This window comes from Rhincodon typus, chromosome 11 (assembly GCF_021869965.1).
Source record: "Rhincodon typus isolate 14 chromosome 11, sRhiTyp1.1, whole genome shotgun sequence".
NCBI lineage: Eukaryota > Metazoa > Chordata > Chondrichthyes > Orectolobiformes > Rhincodontidae > Rhincodon > Rhincodon typus.
This window is the reverse complement of record NC_063342.1, coordinates 25396030-25409834: the sequence shown is the minus strand read 5'-3', so window position 1 is coordinate 25409834 and position 13805 is coordinate 25396030. Positions and strand designations below refer to the sequence as shown.

The window sequence follows — 13805 nt, the reverse complement described above, 5'->3', positions numbered from 1 at the left end:
TAGAGGGGCTGTGGCATTGGTACGAAATTGAAGAAGAGTTAGAAAATAGAGAGCAATGTAGGTGGTGACAGAGCCTGGAGTGGAGTGTGCAATGGTGTCTCCCAATGGTCAGTATTAGGAGGATACACAATAAGAGTTTTCGGATGAAACAAAACTCAAGAATGTAGTGAACAGTGAGGAAGATAGTAAAGGAATTCATAAAGGCACAGGCTGCTGAAGTCGGTGGACAGCAGATGAAACTTAACAGAAAGTGTGAAGTGATTCATTTTTGTAGTAAGGAAGAGGAAAAGCAACAAAAACTACATAACGTAATTTCAAACAGGATGTGGGAACAGGGAAACCTGGGGTTATAGGGTGGATGATTGAAAGACAAGTTGATAAGGTTGTGCCAAATTTGTTTTCTACATGGGATCCCTGGCTTTGAAATAGAAGCAGAAAATGCAAAAACAAAGTTACGCTAAAAAGATATAAGACACTGTTGGGCCACAGCTGGAACATCATGACTATTTCAGGGAACCACATTTTATAAATAATGTCCACGCCTTAGAAAGAATGCAGAAGAGATTTACTGGATTGAGTAAAGACTCGGTTTGGTGGAGTGATTACAGAAATTGGGTTTGTTCTCTTCCGAGTAAATAGGCATTGAGAAAAGTTTGGCAGAAAAATATAGAACCATTAAGGCTTTTATACAATCATAGAATCCCTAACATTGTGGTAAGAGGCCATTCAGCCAATCGAGTCCGCACTGACACTCTGAAGAGCATCCCTCCCAGACCCAGACCCCCCAACCTATCCGCAAAACCCCACACTTCCCATGGCTAACCCATCTAGTCTGCACATTCCCAGACACTATGGACAGTTTAGCATGGCCAACCCACCTAACCCGCACATCTTTGGACTGTGGGAGGAAACCGGAGAATAAATAAAGTTAAACTGTTTCAGTGGTAGAATGGCCGGGAACCAGACAACAGGAATCCAAAATAGTTAGAAACGGGAACAGTTTTAAAATTAAAATCAGAAAAATAATTTGTATGAAACGAAGAGGAGTTAACAAGAAACGTTACTATGTCGGGAGATCAGGATCTGGAATATCAACAAGAGTTGAGGGAATGCTTTAGAATTGTACCTGGGACAGGCTGAACAGTATATTGGCCCTCTCTCGCTGGTAGGGTCGGTCTTTAGGCTTGAGTGACAGGGGATACATCCAATGGGCTATGGAACAGAGGCGGTACCTCGCCCGATCAGCCAATCAATAGCGCAATTGCCTGACGTTACAGGGCGGAGCCTCGCCCAGAAAGAACAGGGTGAGGCAGCGTTAACTTTCTGCTGGGCAACATGCAGCAAGTGGAGAGAAACGTGAGAAAAGTTCTGCTCTCCTTTACCTTGTTGAGTTTCTGTCAGGGTGCCAGCAGAGACTTGAAGATTGCTTGTGTAGAAAGCTGCAAGAACAGTGTGGTAAGTATATACCGCATTTGTCAGGAGGAGGGAGAGCTGTGCACTGACCTGACACCTGACCGCAGCTGAGAACTTGAGAGATGGACAGGCAATGGGCTCTGAGGGAGAGCTGCTGGATTGTAACGGTCTACAACATTCATTAGAGAACTGACTAAGCATTGATTTAGTTGACAGCTGCCGTGAGATGTTTGCACTGTCATGTATGTGTAAACATATCACACCTGCTCTTACCAAATAGTTATGGTAAGTACAAACATGATTACAATCATGTAATTGTAGTTTACATGAAAATACAAGATAAATCGACCTAGATATTATTTTCTGCCAGCTTTCTTTTGATTTTTGCATCCTTCTTTCCAATGAGGATAAATGAATATGAACGCGGAAGGTTCGGAATTCAGAATAGAGCCCCAGAGTGATTCATCTTGTTAGGTTCTGTATGGTAGTGACATTAATTCAGTGAAGAATTTCATTTTGAGAAACATTTATTTCTGGTGTATTGCGGGACTGGCGCCAAGCCTCCCCCCCACCCCTTTTAATTATCTGAGCCGCGGGAGGCTTACAAAATACGTTTCAGATAACTGTTGTTCGCTAAAACGATGCTTAAATTCTTAAATCGGTGGCGAGCAGCAATTCCGAACATTTTAATTCTGTTTAGATTAATCATTTGATTTGTTGTTTGTATACAATTTCTTTTAATGTGGTTAAGTATCCATGCGGGGGAGAAAGGACTTTCCAATCTTGCTTAGACTGAGCTGAGGTGAATGTCTTTATCATTGTGATGTCTAAGCCATCAATAATACTGGATGCTGCCAACTCGCGACTTTTTTTTTCCAGGCACTGTGTTGCACCCAACAGCCATCATCAGGCTCCTGTAATGGTCTTATGTGTGCAATTAGTAAGTGACTCCTAGTCATATCGTGAACCGCAAACTCCCGGGGGCCAAGAAAATGCAAATGAAATCATACCTGACCATCTGCAACACTTATCTCAGAGTTTTCTTTTAAAGATCTGCTCTATGACAAGATTTAGACCTCTTCTACGATGAAGTGATGTAGGACATGCTGGAGTATTGTTTAAACTGGAGTAGATTCTGTTTAGTTTCAATAAGGATGTAACTGCTCTTCAGTAAATATCACGTGTCCTTTGTACGATCGGATTAGAAGTGGGAGAACAGCAGTGGCCTCCCATCTCTTCATTTTGATGAATTAGCACTGTGTAATATAAACGGAATGATTTTACCAACGGGAGCTATCTCTGGAATGTGGCTGCACATTCTCCGCTGTTCTGCAGCATATCTGGGGCATGAGTGTAACTGATGTCGATTTATCTCCCTCTCTGCCAACTCTCTCCCCCTCTCTCTCTCAGACGAGCTTGTCCTAATAAAGATGAACAAGAAAATTAATAAAGCGGGCAATGATCCGTATGATGCACTTGGATAAAATAACTTCTGATTAATTGAGCCCCAGTTTTGACTGTGTTACACTGCCCAGAAACACTGGTTGTGGACGAAGTGAAATGAACCAACTTTATTCAGCCAAATTCTCCACGAAGCTGCTGAAACTTTATCGGAAACAAAATCAAACGGGAGAATTCTTTTCAGTTCAATTACTCCTATTTATAATTTTTAAAAAAACCTTTTTTTTGTAATGAAAAAATCGTGGCAATGACTGAGCGCAGGTAAAAATTGAATGCCATTTTTGTTGGACGAGTGTCAAGTAGTGACCGCATTTTTTAAAGAAACCCTTTTTGAGATTTGGACATTACTGACAAGGATAGCATTTGGAGCCCTTCCGTAGTGGACTCTGAGAAGATGAGGAGGGAATTCCATTATTTCTCCTTGACACTCAATAACAATAGATTACCAAACCCCATAATCAACATTCTGGGAGTTACCATTGACCAGAAACTTAATTGGACCAATAATTTCAATCCAAGATTAGACTAAAAGTTGGAAATTCTCCATTGGTAACTCATGTCCTGACTCCCCAATGTCTGTCCACCATCTACAAGGCAAGTCAGGAATGTGTTAGATCCCATTCCACTTGCCTGGATGAGTGCTGCTCTAGCAACATTCAAGATGCTCAATATCATCCAGGGCAAAGTAATTTGATTGATCTGCACCCCCATCCACTATATTACGCATTTGATCCCTCCATTAAGTTCAAAAATCAATCCTTTCACCATTGTGGAAACAGTATATACCTGTACAAGACACAGTATACTAACATTCAAATGCTTCTTCGTCAGCATTTCCTGTTATAAAGACCATGACTTTGTATTTTCCTGTATTTTTGATTTTATACTGAAATGGGAAAAGAACTATTTTAAAACCAGGGACTGTTGAAGGATGATGGAGACAGTAAGGATTGCAGATGCTGGAAGCTAGAGTCAATAAATGCAGAGCTGGAAAAACACAGCAGGTCAGAGAGCGTCCAAGGAACAGAAAGGTCAATGTTTCAGGCCAAAACCCGTTGTCAGGACTGGGGAGGGAGATGGGAGCCTAGCAGTAAATAGAGGGAGGGGAGTGGGGCTTGGTGGTTGAAGTATATGTACCTCTATAAGATCTTTAATTTTTGTGATGACACTGGGAATAATGAGGCTGATTTCCACTGTGGTAACCCAGTGAGGTGTAACACTGTTTATAAATATCTGACTATAAATATTCTGCAGCTCATTCTTTAAAGTGACTGAGTGGCCAGCTGGAAATATATTAATTTGCTGCTGGTTTTTGTATTATTTTTATCAAATGTCTTGTTAATCGATCATTCACATTGCTCACTTCCTTGCCTTGGTGCTCTTCTTCAAATGAAGTTTCATACATAATACAGGGAAGAAAATCACCCTGAATACACAAATGTTCTATTTTGGTGACTCCTTATTCCACTGACAGAAAACATATGAGGCAAAAATAGTTTAGCTCAAGACACCAGTTATGAGTCTTACTTGCGAAGAAAACAATTGAGAGCTGACCGCCCACTCTGCCCTTCTGCAAGCTCACTCCAAAAAACGCTAAGGGAAACTCTGGTGCAGAAAAATCCACCAATCCTGCAGTATCCACTGCCATCAGTTGGCTGGGCTCTATCGGAGCAGGCCACCTGTTGCCATGGTGACCACAGCATCCAGAACCAACATTAGTAACAGCATTTCCTTCTTTTATCACCGATCTGTGGGCAAATCTGGATGATAGTCACTCCAAGCAAATGCTGGCTTTCTTACTCCATCATATTTGAACAGATGTTGTGGGCGCACCTGAGACATTAGAAAAACTATTAACTTAAATCTCAGTAGCACTTGGGCTAGGTGGTCATATTGAAATCTATGTGTTCCTGTTTTCAAAAACTTCATGACTGGGAACAATTACTTCAACTGCAGTCTTTGTGATGTTTCTGCACCGTCTTCAGGTTACTTTATTAGACCTCCTCATGCCAGATACACCCATCAAATTTTTGAAACACAGATCATTCTAGAATTCCACATCAACTATCCAGTTCTTTTCCATTTGAGCCATTTGCATTAGACACTTCAGAGGCAGGTACAGTGTTCTTCCTACTCCCATATCATTGACAAGACTTTTTGGCATCAAGCATCTCCCCTCAGATAATCAGATTTGAGAACATAAATGTGGCTACGAGTGTCAAGATTCTCAAGGCCCTTGTTTTTTTGTTGAGGATTCCAGACATCTTATTTCGTCCAAACCTTTATATTCCTATTCCTGAATAATAACCTTTCAATGAGTAGGAGAATAGCATTGTCAGGCTTTTCCCTTTTCTTCCTTGTGCTGCTTTTGCTATCATCTTGGATGCCATCTCAAGTGTAGAGTTTAGTCTTGTATAATCCTCAGTTCTCCAAACATCAACTTGGCCATTACCTTCAGAATAAGCCCAAGTCTCGTAAAGAAATGTGTTTCTCCCAAAGAAGAGATAATGTGGTGAATCGTTTGGTGAGGGAGAGGGAGCATTGAGTTCTGCATAAACCAGTTTAGAAGGTAGTCAAGCCACGTTGTTTGTTTTCAGGAGTAATGGTGTGTAACCTGTTTTAAAAGGAACAGTTGAATTGTTAAGTGTCCATGATATCCAATTATAAATAGTTGTATGGTTTTTGACAATACAATACACCTTGTAAATCTCTTGCTGACCTTGCTCTCAAAATTACACCTTTGATCACTGTACATTCTGCATGGAATACCAAAATGAACAAACCATTGTACAGTAGAAACTCAGGCTGTAGTTTAGATCATCTCATTGTGGGTGAGAATTACCTCGTTTAAACCTGAAGATGTCGGTTAGTACAGGAACTTATTCAGCCCTATTGTTGCTGAGGTTGAAATCTCTGGAATCTTTGACCATCTCTACCCTCTGGATCTCATTTCTAAGCACATCAGTGTCCCTGCCCAGATTTTGTGGAGGATTAGAATATGAATGCTATCATTTGCTTGAGGCATGTGCAGAGTATCAGCAGTAATCCTCCTCTAACCTGGCAGAGGTGGGTTCCATTCTATGGTTAAGGGTATCAACGTTTGCATTGCTTTGTCATACAGGTACCTGTATCTTACCTAAAATCAGAACTGGAAGAGGTTACTCATCAATCCTGTGTTGCTCCAAGCTTGACCCACATCTATAAATAGCTGAGTGGGATGTCACAAACTGTACACTGATTCAAATATCTCTGAAGTTTTTGAGAGAGAGCCCACCTCAAAGCTCGCAGTTGGAGTTTCATGCTGGAATAACTTCTTCATACTTTGCTTGTTTGTCTTGTGACTCTGGAGTAGACAATAACCAGCTTTTTCTGTCTTTGGGTTTGACAGTAGGTCAAGAAAGTTGAAATTGATTTTCCAGTATGAAAGACAAATGGGAATCTGTGTAACCAAGGATGGGTAATGAAGTGAGCTTCAGCTTGAACGTGCGAAAGGAACTTTTGCATATTTGAGTCAAGGCTCCTGCAATATCCTGTGATGTATCATGCCTGGTGCTATATTTCCCAACAGCTACCTTACCACTTTCTGGCTTTCTTAAGCTACGGAGAGGTGTAATCAACAATGTATAACCTTGCACAAGACTCCTTTAATACCAAGCAGGACTAAGCTTTCCTTCTGTGTTATGCTTGGGCTGCTTTTGTGCAGTGATGACCTTCTCATTGTCTGGATTGTCTCCATTGGTAAGAATGTGTACAAGGTACCATAATATTATTTGGGAAATTTAGCATTTCCCTGGTTTGACTTTCAAGTTGAGATTTGACAAGTGAGATAAGACAGTTTCCAGACTCCTTTCAGTTAAAAAGGGAGTTTAGATAATTTTAAATTTGTTCAATTTTAGTGAACTCACCTCATTAAAAGTCTTGAATTAACTTCTAAATGATTTTCAAATGCTTCAATTTCAAGAGGTATACCTTCAAACAGGATAGACACTAAGTTATGAATAATATAAAATTTATCACATGTAATCAAACTGTTATGAATAAGCTTTAGTACCAAAGATAGTACGACTGATAACATCTCCAGGCGTCTTGTTCTCCTTTTTCTCAGTCTGTTTTTACAATACCCTTAGTTAATGATTTGGTTCATTGAAATTATTAAAAGTACATGCCTTATTCACTAATGACTGTTCAGTACTTATTTTATTACAGTATAATTGATTAGAAGAAACATCTCAACCATGTTATTAGTTGTTACTCAGTGTTTATCAGTGTTTTGAGATTAAATATGGCATAATTAGAATGATTATGATATTAATACACAATGGTTTCCTGACCCTTGTTCGTTTAACAAAATATGTGTTTATAAATTGTCTAAAAACACCCAGAGTGAGCAAACCAAATCTGAACGCTTAAATCTAAAACCCAGGATTACTTATAGTTGCACTGGTGTCCTTGAATGTCAAACCAAAAGTACATAAAAGAGGACTGGAACTTGAAATTACTGTAGGCTTTATCCAATACATGCATCAAAGGAACAGGAGCGTTATAATACCCAAACAGCATTCTTGTGTATTCATGAAGTCCTATAGTTTCTAAATAAAAACTGTAGGAACTGCAGATGTTGTAAATCAGAAACAAAATCAGAAATTGTTGAAAAAGCTCAGCAGGTCAGGCAGCACCTGTGGAGAGAAATTGGACTTAATACTTCGGGTTCAGTTCTCTCTCTGTCTTCCACTGCTGGTGGAATTTGGTTAAAGCTGTGGGTCAGATCAAACTACAGAAATGCTTTGTGTCTTTTGAGAACTTGTAATACTTGCTGTATCCTAAATAGTGGGTAAGCATCCTTACATGACTTCATGTTGAGTATCTGGAGGTCAACATAAATTGTTAGCTTCCTATCTTTCTTCCTCACAAGGACCATTTGTGTGATACATACAGACCTGATGACTTTCAGGTGATTCCTCATTCAAATGACATCTGAAATTATTTCTTGTCTTCATTCTAATGATCTTGGAGTGAAGAATTTTATTGCGCGATGATTCACAGCCCCAGTTCTGTGGTTCTCTGGATCTCTCTAATCGATGTTGTAATTATCCTTATTGAAAATGATGTACTTGGAAAGAGTGGAAATGTGTAGTTGCCTTTTTAAGGTCTTAGCAAAAATTTGAAGCTTGGGTTGTGGATACGGTTGTTCATTTGCTCGCTGAGCTGGTTGTTCCGTGGTGTGCAGACATTTTGTTACCCTTCTAGGTAACATCATCAGTGTGACCTTGAATCGAAGCGTTGATGTTCTTGCTGTGTTCCGAATTTATATGATCCTCTGGTGTGGTGGGTCTTGTCACGTCCGGTTCTGTGTTTCGGCAGCGGTCTGTATACGGGGTCTATTTCTGTGTTTGTTAATGGAGTCCCATGTTGAAAACCAAGCCTCCAGAAATTCCCTAGCATATCTGGTATTCACTTGTCCCAGTCGAACTGATGGCCTTCATTTTCTGTGTGTATCGAGACAAGTGAATATTAGTCGTTTCTTTTTACTGCCAGCTGGTGTTCATGTATCCTGGTTGTCAGTTTCCTCCCCGTGTGTCTAATGTAATGTTTATTGCACTTGCTGCATGGGATCTATATATCATGTTAATCCTGTTTACTGTTAGTATGGGGTCTTTAGTCTTTGATAGCATTTGATACAGTGTTGATGTAGGTTTGTGTACAATCATGATTCTGTGCGGTCTAAGGAGTCTGGTTGTCATTTCTGATATATTTTTGATGTAGGGTAGAGTTACTAGTGTCTTTTGTTCTACCGTGTCCTCTGACTGTTGTTTGTTTTGTAGGCATCGGCGGATGAAAATTTTGGGTATCCGTTGTTGGTAAAAACTTTGCGCAGCTGTTCCCCTTACATTCTCCGGTGTTCTAGGGTGTTGCAGTGTGATATGGCTCCTTTAAATAGTGTCTTAATACAGCTGTTTGTGTAAGGAAGGGTGGTTGGTATTGAAGTTCAGGATTTGGTCCGTGCGTGTGGCCTTCCTGTACACTGGGGTCTGGAATTCGCCGTTAGTTAGTCTCTCTACCATTATGTCTAAGAACAGGAGCTGTTCGTTGTTTTCTTCCTATCTAGTGAATTTTTTGCTTGTGAAGATGCTGTTAACAAGTCAGTGGGTTCCTTCTACTTTTGTGCATTTGACTATTACGAACGTGTCATCCACGTATCTTATCCACAGTTTCGGTTGGATTATAGGAGGCGCTGTGTGTTCCAGTCTCTGCATCATTGCTTCTGCAATGAGACCAGAGATGGGTGATCCCATCGGTGTGCCGTTGATCTGTTTGTTTATTTGGCCATTGAACGTGAAGTGTGTTGTGAGGCATAAATGTAGTAGTTTCAGTAAGCTGGAACAAAAGCAGAAGTTGCTTTGAAAAGCTCAGCAGGCCTGGCAGAATCTGTGATGAAAAAATCAGAGTTAATGTTTCGGGTCCGGTGACCCTTCCTCAGAACTTCTACCCACTTGGTAGGTAGGTTGTTGATTTTGGCATCCCCCTCCCTCTATTACGGGCTTGGCAATGTAGGTTGGAAGGTGGTGGACTGGGTACCCACTATATTTTATGTACTCACCTTGCTGAAGGACCGTTGGAACATATGGCTGATAAATCTCCTCAGCTTCACCTGGACATTTTTAATCTCTCACTGCTTCAGATAAGCAACATTTCACCTGGGTTTCCCTTGTGGGTTTGAAGGCAGGATCCAGGAGAATGATGGATTTGGTTAAATAAGTTTATAAGCTCCAGGGATATTGATCTTGAGGGTTATGGAGAGTGGGCAGGAAAGTGGAGTTGAGGTCGCAATGACATCAGCCACAATAATATGAAATGGCAGAATAGGCCCAAAGTGCTCAGTAACTATGACTTTCTCATACAGGTCACTCTTGGGAGTGGCTACCTATTTAATAAGAATAATTTCTTCATACTTTGCTTGTTTGTCTTCTGACTCTGGAGTAGACAATAACCACCTGTTTCTGTCTTTGGATTTGACATTACAGAATAACTACCTCTGTGGTAGTTTTGACATGATTTTTACTGTCACAGTGACCGGTTGTGCCTCCCCGCTGGCCTTGCAGGAAATAGCAATAGCCCTGCTATTCGTTGGCCAAACGGAGTGAGAAACGTTGAGATGGCTGTCAATCCGCATGGATCAGTGACACTTAGCTCTGAGAGGTGTCACCCGAAAGAAAAGGTGCTAGGAAGATCAAAAGTTCCAGCAACCTCCATCAGTCCGGATGGGAAGCATCCTGGAAAAAAACAACCTCTCCACAGGTGTGATCATGTTAGTTTTTCTTTCTTTATTCATTCACAGGAGGTGGGCATCACTGGCTAGGCAGCATTTATTGCTTATCCCTAATTGCCCAGACTGCAGTTGAGTCAACGACATTGGTGTGGATCTGGAATCACATGTAGGCCAGTCCAGGTAAGGATGGCAGTTTCCTTCCCTAAAGGACATCAGTGAACCAGATGGGTTTTTCCAACAATGGATTCGTGGTCATCAATAGACCCTTAATTCCAGTTTTTTTTTATTTAATTCAAATTCCTCCATCTGCTGTGTGGGATTTGAATCCGGGTCCCCAGAACATTTTCTGGGTCTCTGGGTTAACAATCCAGCGGTAACACCATTTGGCCGTTGCCTCCCCAGAGACTTGTAAAAACTGCTGATGCTGCAAAAGTTCCAGCCTGCCCTGGGTGAAGGCAAGAAATCTTCTCTACTCAAACTGAACAGAAGATAGACCCATAAGACAGATATACATTCCCTACATGAATTTGGATCCAAAAATCAGGCTGGTTGGACTGGAGGTTTTGGTAGAAGTTGATGAGCTTGTTATAGAAGAAACTATTTGGGCGTCCCACCTTTTGGAAGCTAATAACATGACAGAAGCTGAGATCTTCTATAGTAGAAGGCATAAGGGAACTGAAACCTCATATGAAGAGATCTTTAAACAACATGCCAACATCCAATATGACAACTAATATTGAACCAGTCATTATTGAGTCTACTTATGTCAGAACCATTGAGAAGGAAGTGGTTATTCACTATCCCCTGGCTGGATTGTTTTGTACTCTATGTAACTCCCTCTAGACGGTACAAAGCTTTTGTATCCATATGGCTGAGAAACAGCACGTTAGAAAGATTCGAACTAGGTGCTCCAAGTGCAAAAAGAGTGAAGAATATCGCACAAAAGCCTGTCATTACTCTAAATGTGATGGCAGCAGGCCAACTAAACATCAGGGATCCTTTGCATGCACTAAATGTGATCTCATCTTTATATACAAGAGTGGCCTCAGTTAATCTGAGTGACATAGGCATGCTGAATTACGAAAAACACCTAGAAATCTTAAAGACCAACTCAAAGCCAGCAAAGAGGACCTATAAATGGACGAAAGAAGAAATTTAAACTTCTCGGAGAGGTAGAACAATAGTTTGCAGGATGTTCATTCATAAATAAGAGCTAGCAACCTCAACAGAAACACCTAAACAGATTTCAGATGACACAGTTGCAAAGTACTGTAGCAGGAATAAAGACCGAAAAAACTGCGGACGCTGTAAATCAGGAACAAAAACAAAGTTGCTGGAAAAGCTCAGCAGAACTGGCAGAATCTGTGAAGGAAAAAACAGAGTTAACGTTTCGGGTTCGGTGACCCTTCCTGTAGCAGGAACCCACACCCTGGTGCCTGATAATCATCCACAGAACAACCATGATGACTGTCCAGGAGGTGGGATTTCCAATCAGATAGAGGTCCCCTGACCAAGCTAAGAGAGTTATTCAACTATCAGCCTGTAACCCCAAATACAGGGACATTAATGATCAACCCACACAGGCATAAGAACTGATAAGTTAAAAAAGAGGACCCATGATATCAGAGCACTAGAGTTGGGCCTTTATAGCATGTATAATCGACTTGTTGATGAATGAAGAATAACGACCAAAACCTACTTCCAGGATAAGGGAAGGAAGGAACAAACAGAAGAAAAGAACGACTATATGGAGCCACGAAGAATAACAGTGCAAAGAAGTGCTGGGCAGCTTAAAACAAATGTCCCAGTTCTGAGAAACACACCTACTCCCCAAAAATGACAGATAACAATTAGCCTGACAAATAATGGGGGCTCTGGCGACCACTGTTTTCCCCCTTTCAGAGGAGGACCTGGAAAAAGAATTTTTCGCAAAATTATCTGTGCCCAATAACAAAACAACTCAAAAAGTTCAAAATTAGTTCCGGCAATGTGGATGATGGTCAATTTGATGCGACCTATTGAGGAGGAAGAGGTTAATGCTGCCATCAAACAATACCAAGAATGCAGCTGGGCCGGATAGACTGAAATTGAAGGACATTCAGGGCGATCACCACGGTGACATTACGCACCTTCCCAGACACTTCTCTTTCTAACTAAAATTAAGCACAATTCTGTATTCTCATAAGGGTCGTGATTCCTAAAATAGAAGACACAAAATGCTTGAAAAACATAGATAACTGGGGGTCAATCACAATTGGACCCATAATATTTCACCTTTTTAAGGCTAAGAGACTTAGCGAAATAGTACAGATTAACCCTATACAAAAGAGTTTCTTCACGGTGATCTCGGGATGCAACGAAAATGTAGCAGTCCTGGAAAACATCAAAAAGTGCCAAAAGGAACAAAAAGGACCTGTCAGTTTTTCACCTTTGCTCTCGCTAAGGCTTTTGATTCAGGTCATAAGTTAATAATCAAGGCTCTGCAAAGAGTCTGTCTCTCAAAATCATTCATACAACAGATCAAAGAATTACACAGCAACAACACCACAACAATTGAAGGCAACAAATCCAGAACAAACCCGATACAAATCATAAAGGGAGTTGAGCAAGGTGACTGTCTCTCGGCTATTGTCTGCAATATCACTTTGGATCTACTGTCATGCAATCTTGAAGAAGGCAATTTGGGAGTTTCCATGATGCTAAACAGAAAGAAGATCAACTGCTCTGTCATGGCCTTTGCTGATGACATTGCGTTGTTGAGTGACTTGCACACTGGAATGGCTCAACCTAACAATAGTCTAGTCATATGGTGATTGTATAGGACTTACAATCAATATCTTGAAGCCTAAAGGCTTCATCTTCATATACAAAAGGAAGACCTTTCTCCATAACTACAAGAAAGACTGGACTTTGAAAAGGAATAGCTTCTGGCCAAGTGGTTGGATCACAGAAGCCCGGGGCCAGGCATTAAATATTACGAGAATGACATGGTTGCAAACTCCTGGGTGAAAACCTCATACGAAATTAAATCATTGCTGCTAATATGGCCTGTTACTATGTTGCAATCTCTACACAACTAGAACTACCCCATGAAGAGGGAGACCGTATTTACAGAAGGAATGCTCAAGGTGCAAAGCACCACAAGAAACATTATCACATATTTCAGGAAGCTACCTATTTGTGAAAAACACACAAATTAAACGCTACAAGAAGATCATGGAGAATCTATAACAGTATGTCAGAAAATATTGATGGTCAACGTACATTGAACCACGACTGAAAGACAAGAATTGATCTCTGACGAAGTCAGACCTGGTTTTCTTGAACGACTGAAGAATTGCAGTGGTCACTGTTACAGTACGTTTTGAAGATAACATGAAGTCACTTGGATTCATGATGGGAGTCAGAGGAATGTTGCTTGAACAGAACAATATCCTAATGCATTTCCTGTGCATCCAATGATACAAGTTACTCGCTCAAGACGTATGAAGACTTACAATATCCCTGATTGCTGGAACTACTACAAATCTTCAGCCATAGACATTATAATCAGAGATAGTAGAAACTGCAGATGCTGGAGAATCTGAGATAACAAGGTGTAGAGCTGGATGAACACAGCAGGCCAAGCAGCATCAGAGGAGCAGGAAGGCTGACGTTTCGGGCC

At 40.8% G+C, this 13805-nt stretch overlaps 1 protein-coding gene across 1 annotated transcript in view; it reads left to right on the top strand.

The window, feature by feature from the left end:
- Positions 1-1355: 1355 nt before the first annotated feature.
- Positions 1356-13805, top strand: part of LOC109920694 (proto-oncogene tyrosine-protein kinase ROS) — a 96930-nt gene continuing 84480 nt past the window's right edge. The window contains exon 1 of the mRNA XM_048603063.1: positions 1356-1455. The gene's annotated coding sequence lies outside the window, so the exon portion shown is untranslated. The remainder of the gene's footprint in view (positions 1456-13805) is intronic.